The sequence below is a fragment of the Grammomys surdaster genome, unplaced genomic scaffold (genome assembly GCF_004785775.1).
Source record: "Grammomys surdaster isolate TR1022 unplaced genomic scaffold, NIH_TR_1.0 200, whole genome shotgun sequence".
NCBI classification, from domain to species: domain Eukaryota; kingdom Metazoa; phylum Chordata; class Mammalia; order Rodentia; family Muridae; genus Grammomys; species Grammomys surdaster.
In genome coordinates, this window is record NW_021604645.1 from 768,263 (window position 1) to 778,697 (window position 10,435).

General features: G+C 38.3%; 1 protein-coding gene across 1 annotated transcript in view; it reads right to left on the reverse strand.

Moving 5' to 3' along the window:
• Il1rapl2 (interleukin 1 receptor accessory protein like 2) overlaps nucleotides 1–10,435 on the reverse strand; it is a 1,099,213-nt gene that overhangs the window by 567,333 nt on the left and 521,445 nt on the right. The window lies entirely within an intron of this gene.

The following is a 10,435-nucleotide window of genomic DNA, read 5'->3' on the forward strand; positions in this document are numbered from 1 at the left end:
TGAACAAAATATATTGCGATGAAATAATATGGCCCACAGAAATAAATTAAATTCTGATACAGGATGGAGTAGTTGTTAAAGAAGACCCAAAAAACCCAGATGTATAATTTGATTTATATGAGAAATCTTTAGAATTAGCAAAGAGAAAAGGTAGATTAATGATTACTAGGGAATATGGTAGCAATTGGGAGAAATAGTTTTTCAATAGGCAGAAGGTCTGGAGTTGCTTTTGAGAGTGACAAAGGACAAAATTGATGATAAAGAATATAAAAATTTTTATATCAGAAATTCCATTAAATAATATACTATATGTATCTGGATTACATGGTGCATCCATTATATCTCAATTAGCTTGCTATATCTTTAAAATTACGAGAGTTTCAAGCAAGCAACAACAGCTTCTTTGCTTTCCTTTGTTATGTTTTGTGTTTATTTTTCTTTTTCTTTTGAGTGACAGAGTATCACTGTGTAGCCCTGGCTTCCCTGGAATTTACTATGTAGAACAAGCTGACCTATGAACTCACCTATATCTTCCCAACTCTAAGTGCTAGATTGAAAGTCTGTGCCACAGAGCTCAGCCGAATTTCTTTACAATGAAATAAATGGATAAATTTTATATTGCCCAGATAAGAAATTTGGAAAATCATAAACTACTTGGATAGAGTGGATACATAGGACTGAGAATCCTTTGTTGTTGTGCCATCATAGAGTAGATCTCTAGGACTGTAGCCTTATGAGATTTTAATAGTAACATAAAAGCAAGATGGAAGGATCCTAGGAATGCCTCAATTGCCACTTTAGAACCAGAAGATAAATATTAGGAGAGGAAAGAGAACCTTCTGGACCACCTCAGAAAGAAAAAGAGGATTTAACTTGTTTATGAGAAGGATATGCCTTCCTAGTCTAGTCTGGATATTTCTACTGGATGCTTTGTATATAACAGAAATCTACTGAGCACAGTTCTGGAAACTGGGAAGTTCATGATCAAAGCACTAGTGGATTTGGGGTTGGGGGAATTCAGTTTCCAAGCTCAATGTGTGATCACACAGTGGAATGAATAAAAAAGCCCCTAGATCCTCTCTTATATGAACATTAACTCTATTCATGAAAACTCCACATTTATGATTTAATTACCTCTCAAAGGCCCTGGATGTATATGTTACCACAAAGTGGTAGGCAGTTTTCAATAGTGAGACTTTAGGGGAATGAACACATTTAAGCATTGCAAGAAAGAAAAGGATTAATGTTACATATAAACTTGAAACATTGTATAGTCTTGAATAGCAAATGTAAGACTGTAGCATCATTGTAGGTTAAATCACTGTGGTAAAATGCCCTTACCCCAAATAAACAATCAGCCATTTCCAGGGACATGTCCTATCCTCAAATACTGAGAAGCAGATGATGGGGATATAATCTCACTGGGAGCACTTAATATGTCTGACTTTGAAACTACAGGAACAGTACAATAGCTGAACATTTTGAATCTAAGGTAGACTCTAGTAATTGTTATTTTTCATAAATAAACAATGTGCTGACAGTTCTTTACTAGTCATCTTTTTTCTGTGGATGGCACTACCACAAGAATTCTAAAGATAACCCAGAAAGGCTGCTATAGGAAAGTTCATGGAGCCAGCTTTGGTTGAGACTTACTTGAGGAGTTTCATTGGCATGTATAAACTAGATTGCAATTTAGCTATATAAGTATGTATGTATATACATATGTATGTATATACATATAAATTTGATGACTTATATGTATGGCATTAGCATTATGTTAGTATATCAAAGGGCAGCAAGAAGGATTTTTCTCATTTCAAGAGATTAGTTTATTGTTAGACGTGCAGAAATGAACTTCATGTAACTTTGTATTTACCAATATTTATTTTCTAAAATAAAGATTAAATTCAAAACACATTTAATGAATTGAAGTTGTACATACTTTTGTACACCACTTGCCTAGCATATTAGGCACTGGGTTTCATCCCTCAAATCAAAAAGATAGATAGATAGATAGATAGATAGAGAGAGAGAGAGAGAGAGAGAACTGACTCATCACTACTTTTCAAACAGATCCCTTCTTTCAGCTGTTAGAGACACAGAGCCAAATACAAAATGATTTTAACTTTTGAGATGTTCACATCCTCACTCTATGGTAAATATAATTGAGGAATCTGAAGAGATTTGGATTAACAACTTCCTGCCTAACATAAACAAAAGGAATTATGTGAATGTAGTCAGTGAAGGATTCCCTGAGCAAAATCTTAAGAGATATCATTCATTGATCTGAACACTCAATCAAAACAACCGGAGTGGCTCCTATGTACGAGACTGTGTGTTAAGCACAGAGTATGGATAATTAGCCCAAAAATAAGAGCAAGAATGTTCCATATATATGAAATACCATAAACAAAGTTATCTCTCGACCCACACAGGGATCACAGGGGAAAATAGAAACAATTGCAGAGCTCAAATGCAAATGGAGGCTGGTGAGATGATTTCCTGGGTAAAGCTACCATTAGCAAAGCTGGTTGACTTGAAGTAGATTCCCAGAACTCACATGGTGGAAAGAGTGAACTGACTCCTGAATCTTGGCTTCTGACCTCCCTATGTGCACCCACCCACCCACCCCACACACATGCTAAATAAATAAAATCCAATTGAAACATAATTAACCCTCCCTCCCCAAAAAACAGAAAAAGAAAAAGAAAAAAAGAACAAAACCAAAGTGAGAAGACTGAGTGACTGTGAGAGATAGAAGCCAGGAGCTAGGTCAAATCCTGAACGTGTAACCATGCCTGGGAGCTAGATTTTTATGGGCCACCACTTGACGCATTCCCCCTCATCCCGCAAGGAAGGGGCAACACGAGCTCTTCTTCAAGCAGTTTATTCAGGACCCTTCTAACAATCTTCTGACCCCGGGGAGCCCCTGCCCACAGGCTAAATACTTCATCGGTGGCTGACCTCAGGAAATTCCACATGGCAAATACCTATAGGCACACATTTGCGGAAACCAAGCCAGGTCATCAGCCAAAGCCAAATAAGGCACAAAGAGTCCCGCCATCAGGCCAGGTGAAGGCGGAAACCAACGCCATCTTTAAGGCGCGGCACCGTGCGGCTCTCCACAGTTTATATAATAAGAAGCCACTGAACAAGTTGAATAGGATTAGTAAGTCTCTAATAGTCTACCCTGTGTAGATAACATATGAACAATTTGAGATATAGATGATGGAAAAGCTACTGAAAAAGAAAGGCTGAATTTTTATTAGGGCAACAATATGGAGAGATTAAACTCTCACCTTTCTGTTCTCGTTGATAACCCAATTATTTATTGTAGGCCCACTTCATTGTGCCTGGATGAGGGTTATACTAACCCTAGCAACCTCATTAGTATAGCGAAGCTATGGGCTATAAATTGGCTATTCCTAAAATCTGTGTTTTACCAAAGACTTAGACATCTCTGAGATTCAGTAGAGTGAAATGAAGAGTAAATGGTTTCAGGCTGGAATCTTCTAATGTCACAACTTACCTAGCACAGAAATGGGATGAAGGGCATAGTGAATAAAACACAGACATACTAACCCAAACAATAAAAGATTAGGAATGCTGAAGTCTTGATTGACAGTAAGAAACTACTTATCCCAAGAGAGGAAAATGAAATATGAAAGACAAAGACAGAGGAAAGACAAGAAACACATACCTACCTGGCAGTCAGTCAAACTAGGATCTGATAATAATCTGAGTCCAGATACTCCAGTGAGAAAACTCATTCCTTAATGCTCCAAATAGAAGTACGTTAGGAAGCATGTCCACAAACTAGAAATGTCGTCTGAAAATTCACAGCTGTAAACAGCTTTCCCCGAAGTGGACCCACTGTTTTCACCTTGTCCTTCTCTTTGCACCAACCTTCAACACCTTCACAGGTACCTAATCTCATCCTGGAAAAAAATGTAGGGCATCCAGGCAGGGCTTCTATAGCACGGAGGAAAGAGGAGGATGCCTCCCCCACCCCAGTGGCTGCTTATTTGTGAAAGAAACCCAGGTGAGTGAGTGGAGGGTGCTGTGAAAAATAAATGAGAAAAAATATTGCTCTTGTTTAAGAGATAAGAGAAAAACGAGATGTTTGAGATTTTTTTTAAGTACAGAAAGATCAAGAAAAAAAATAAGAATAAAAGCCATATGGGGTACTTTATTGCAATGTCTCCTTCAAAGACACAATCTGTCTCAGCAAGCGCTGTACACATGAGGCTAAGAAGAAAATATGAATACCAAAGTTCTTCAATGAGCAACTAAATTTTTATATTTCAGAGTTGGTGGTAAATAACATATCTGAAAGGAACTTCAGGGGAAAGAGAATTAGTTCTTCTTCTTAAGACTATGATGAAAGCAATCCTTTCTCTTATTTTGTGTGATGTGCTGAGTTGTGAAACAAAGAATGGGTATTTGAGCTTGCATTTGACAATGTAATAAATGCAATTATGATCATTTGCATATTAAAGGGATTAGTGATTCATGGCAAATATTTCCAACAGGATAGAATTGAAAAGAATCCTTCCTCCCAAAAAGGCTACATTCTTTTGTCAGGTTTGACATAATCTGAAGCTGTGCTGTGACAAACTGTCAATTGCAAGAATTCACCAAAGCTATCACAGATCTTATTCCAATCTCTCTTGGGATTTATTTGCTACTGCATGATTGAAAATAACCATTGGTTATGATGTGTTAATTTTATGTAAGCAAAATAATAGGGTACTATACTATACTTTCCAACCAACCACTTTTAGGGAAACTGGTTCTATGACAGCTTGTTTTAAGCTGCATATTTTTTATACTATCATTTTTGGGGAAACTTCATTTGAAACTAAATATTCTTTAAAAGTAATGAGGTCTGAGGTTTACCTTCTCTGTGACATAGTAACCTGTCTCAGCTAGTGCACATAAGCTATCATATCCCGGGGCTGTGGGCATAGTAAAGTGCTTACTTATCATGCAAACAGCCCAAGGTTCAATCCTCAATACCACTCAGATCTTTGTTTTTAAATGTGACCTAATTTAGTTTGAATTACAAAGCAAAGAAGGGGAAACATAACTTCCTGCCCCTCCTTTTTCCTCCTTTCCTTCTCCCTCTCGTTTTGTTTCCACTGAAACTGCCAGTTATTCTGCTTTAATTCCCTTAAATAACCTATAAAATATAAACCTCTTTCAAAACACTATAATTCTTGATACCCTCTCATGTGATGCTCACCTTCAGCTTACAAATAGATCAATAGAATGACAGACAGGTTACACTTGAAAATGTAAATGAAAAATTGGCTCAGACTGCTGTATCTTGTCAAGTTAAGGGAAGGGCTAATTTCGATTTAGCTTTTAGCTTGGAGATTTCAATTAGTAACATCTAAAACATTCCTTTAAAGGAAACAGAGTAGATTTTTAAAGAACTTGCTAATAACAACAACAACAAACAAAACTTTGCCACAGATATGGGGAAGGACCCTCTTACCCTTAAAGGGAATGGCCCAGACCCAGTTCCCCTATGGGACCGAGGACTGATATGCCTGACCGATACCACAGAAGGCACAGCTAACTGGCTACTAAAAAGATTAATAAAAAAAATAGATACCCCCACAAAGCCAGGCCCAACCATAAATACAATGAATAACAATTTACATCCAGGGAAGAGAAATCTCCCTGAGAACTCCCTTCTTTTTCCTTTCCAGGTAAAAATGAATCACCCGTGATGTCTGCTGTTAGAAGTTCTAATCCAGATACTGGCCTCCGAATTTATACTACTCAGACCTTTGAAGGGCCACTGACAAGAACATCAAACAGCTAGAGATTGACATCACTAATCTGAAGAAATCCCGCGTTTCGCTGTCTGAAGAGACCTCTTAAAATCGCAAAGATCCTTATTGGACTTGACTTACTCTATTATAATAGAAAAGGCTGTGTACAGCTCTTGACTGTGCCCTATTTCACACATTGGTTGAAATCTCAATAGTAATTTGCTAGTAGAAGCTCAAGGAAATAATCCATGATGGTAGTACCTTTGGGGCTGGATGAGCTCCCTTATAAATACAGACATAACAGAAAGTCCACTCTTTCTGTCCTGTGAGTCCAAGGAGACAGCATGAATCTATAGCCTGAAAGCTGATATCAGAAGTCTATCCTACAGTGATGTATGAAATAAATCAATATGATTTAGGAATAATTTAGTAGGTGGTGCATTGTTACAACAGTGCACATTTTAAAAGCCACTTAAGCTGGGGGTGATGGTACATGTCTTAAAGCCAGCACTGGGGAGGCAGAGGCAAGTGGATCTCTGTGAGTTCAAGGCCAGCCTGGTCTACAAAGTAAGTCCAGAACAGCAAGGGCTTTGCCACATAAAGAAACCCTATCTCGAAAGGAAAATCAAAAAGAAAGAAAGCAAAGGGAAGAAGGAAGGAAGAGAAAGAAAGAGAGAGAGAGAGAGAGAGAAAAGAAAGAAAGAAAGAAAGAAAGAAAGAAAGAAAGAAAGAAAGGAAGGAAGGAAGGAAGGAAGGAAGGAAGGAAGGAAGAAAGAAAGCCACTACTCTGTAGTAGAGCCTCTGTCTAGCATTATGTCTCATGGCTACTTTCTATATTCCCTTACTTTACACAACCTGGACCTCTTGCCGCTTTGAATTCAATGTGCACTTGACTTGTATGTAATATGCTTGATTGAACAAAGAGGGAAAATATTAACAACAACAAAAATCCAGTACATGAATTTGTCCATGTACATCATGTTGTACTTACTGTAATTCAATTATCATATATTCTTTTATGATGCAAAGAGATACTTTATGAAGTATTATGTTCCTAGGGTTCCATTTCTTTACCCAGATTTAGCATCCTACAGCAAACTTATACTGAGAAATTATCACCATTAGCAAGAGGGCAAGGGATTTGCCTTTCTAAACTCTTCTACTATCAATAATCAAAGCACATATAATCTTATATCTGTGGCATTCTAAGAAGAATCTACATGAACTAGAAAAGCCAGGCTTCTATCATGTAGGTAGTTACAAGTAGGTAGCTTCAAGGATTCAAGATCCTGGTGAGAGAATAGAGAAATGGAATATTAAAGGGAGAAAGTGCTCTTGAGTGCCAACTTGATGGTTACTATGGGTTATAAAATCAATAAATTATTTTACCTTTAAGTATTTATACATTGCTGTCACTGGAAATGCTTATTTACATAATTCCATCTACAGTTTATATTTGGTAGAATATAACAGATGGTAGTCTATGGGTTAAAAGTCTGGTGCATGATAATTAGTAAATGGCTATCCTTCCATCTCCCCTGGCTAAAAGTGTTTTTCTGCCTTTGATTTATCATAGCATCCTGCTATTACTTTTGATGATTTTTATTTTCTACTTTTGGTAATTTTTATTACTGGATTACAGACACCATGAGAACAAGGAATGCCTTATTTGACTTCATAATCTCCACAAGGCCTGCCAAGAGTATTTTAAAGTACTGCTAAAAATTGTAGCTACTTTATTGTGAAACAAACATTTTTGAGCCAAAGGAGATGTGACTGCCTTCCACCATAGGAGACAACATTTGAAACCTCTAAATGTTTTCTTTGTTGTTGTTGTTGCTGTTATTTTGACGGTCAGCTTAAATGGGAAAGGCATCAATGACACCTTACTGCTAGCCTCTATCATCTGACTAGGCACTGACAAACAACCACTTTTTCTTTTTTTTTTCTAGAAAAATTTTTAAATATTTATGTTTAATTTTTTTAATGTCCAGTCTTTATCCTCCTCCTGGTCTGCCCTCTGACTGTTCCTCATCCCGTTCTTCATACCATTCCTCCCCCCTCCATCTCTAATTGATGTTCCCACCCTACCCTACCTTACCCCACCAGACCTCCCACTCCCTGGGGTCTCAAGTATCTCTAGGATTAGGTGCATCTTCACTCACTGAGGCCAGACCAGGCAGTCCTCTGCTGTATATGTGGGTCGGGGGCCTCATATCAGCTGGTGTATGCTGCCTGGTTGATGCCCCATCATCTGAGAGATCTCTGGTGTCCAAGTTAGTTGAGACTGCTGGTCTTCCTATTGAGTTGCCCTCCTCCTCAGCTTCCTCCAGTCTTTCCCTAATTCAACCACAGGGCTCCCAGACTTCAGTCCAATGGTTGGGTGTAAGTATCTGCTTCTGTCTCAGTCAGTGGCTTGTTGGGCCTCTCAGAGGACAGCCATGCTAGGCTCCTGTCTATAAGCACAGCATAGTATCAGTAATAGTGTCAGGACTTGGAGCCTCCCCTTGACCTGGATCCCAAGTTGAGCTTGTCACTGGACCTTCTTTCTCTCAGTCTCTTCTCCATTTTTGTCCCTGCAGTTCTTTTAGACAGGAACAATTCTGGGTCAGAGTTTTAAACTATGGTATAGCAACCCCATTCCTCCAATTGATGTCCTGTTTTCTACTGGAGGTAGACTCTACAAGTTCCCTCTTTACTCTGTTGGGAATTTCATTTCTCTTTGAGTCCTGAGAGTCTCTCACCTCCCAGGTGTCTGGTACATTCTAGAGGGTTCCCCCACGTTCTCCCAAAGTTGCCTGTTTCTATTCTTTTGGCTGGCCCTCGGGGCTTCAGTCCTGTCCCTTCAAACCCTCCCCCAATACCTGATCATGTTCCCCTTTTTCCCTCCCCCTCCCCTATCCTAGCCAGGTCCCTCCTCCCTCCCCCCCCCTTGTGGTTGCTTTCTTCTCCCTCCCAAGTGGGACTAAGGTGTCCACACTTGGGTCTTTTGGCTTGTCAATCTTTTTGAGTTCTGTGGATGATAGTCTATACCCTTTTTTTGCTAATATCCACTTATTAGTGAGTACATACCATGCATGTCTTTTTGGGTCTGAGTTATCTCACTCAGGATAATATTTTCTAGTTCCATCTATTTGCCTGCAAAACTCAGAATGTCCTCATTCTTAATAACTGAGTAGTATTTCATTGTGTAAATGAACCACATTTTTTTCTTTTTTTATTTCTGAGTAGTTTTATTTAAAATTATTTAATTACAATTAACAATTTTAGAGTATGATACACAAACAAAAAATTCAGAGCCAAACTTTGCTGAAACTCGTTGGTAGATCTAGGGATCCTCTGTGGAGTCTCTGAAGTATAGGATATCATGATCTTCAGGTCGAGGATAATTTGGCTTCTTTCTCTTGCCCTTAACTTCTCTCTCTCTTGACTTCTTGCTCAAGTTGGCTACCCTCTCCCCAATCACTACTTGAGAAGTGATGCTTTACTGTTTTTCCCTTTTCTGCCTGGCATTGGCTTTGTACCCGTCATATACATTCTTCACTACACTGTGGTAGGCCCCTTCAAGAACTCGTTTTTGTGGGCTTTTATCACAAAAATATGCTGAATTTTGTTAAGGGCCCTGCCTTTTTTGGTAGCTATTTTATAATGATCATGTGACTTTTCCTTCTATGAACCACATTTTCTGTATCCATTCCTCTGTTGTGGGACATCTGGGTTGTTTCCAGCTTCTGGCTACCACAAATAAGGTTGCTATGAGCATAGTGCCTCTGTGGCATGGTGGGGCATCTTTTGGGTGGTATAGCGGGTCTTCAAGTAGATCTGTTTCCAATTTTCTGTGGAACCTCAATATTGATTTCCAGAGTGGTAACAACCACTTTTTAATCAAAGGACTTTCTGAGAAAAGCTGTATCACATTTCCCTTGCTCTCTAAGAGATTGTGTTTCAGAAGGAGTACACCATTAGATTCCCACAGGAAAGGAGACCAATGTAGCCAAGATTTACTCATTAATTTAGAAAAGGCCTTTAGCTAAAATACTGGAACAAAATCAACCTGAAAGCAAAATAAACAATAAAAAACCCCTCAGTTTTCACAATTATAATTTATGGCCACATTTATTTTTCTAATAGAATATATCATATAGCTGCACTTGAACTTTCTAGTAAGGCAAAATATATGTCTCCTATTCATAATCTTGTTTCTTGCTCTATAGTTTTCATTTAAATATGAATCTTTTCCAAGAGTATTTATTACCTAGTTTGTCTAAAGGTTGGTTTTGCTCACTGCTCTGGAACAGTGCTCTTAAGTTCATACTGCTGTTCATACTGCTGGAAACATCATATATCAGTGTTATCCAATATATTAGTAGCTGCTAAGCATTTGAGGTATGGCTTGTGGGCCCAAGGCATGGATTATTAATTGAATGAGCTTATTTAAACATAGCCACAGGTAGTTAGTGTGTACTGCATTTTATACCAAGATTCTAGGACATGTGAAAAGATGAGAATCTTTCTTTGAGTTCTATCTACTCTTTTCAACTATTTCAGGGCCTTCAGTATTTCTCAATCACCATTCATAAAGATCTTCTTCTTCTTCTTCTTCTTCTTCTTCTTCTTCTTCTTCTTCTTCTTCTTCTTCTTCTTCTTCTTCT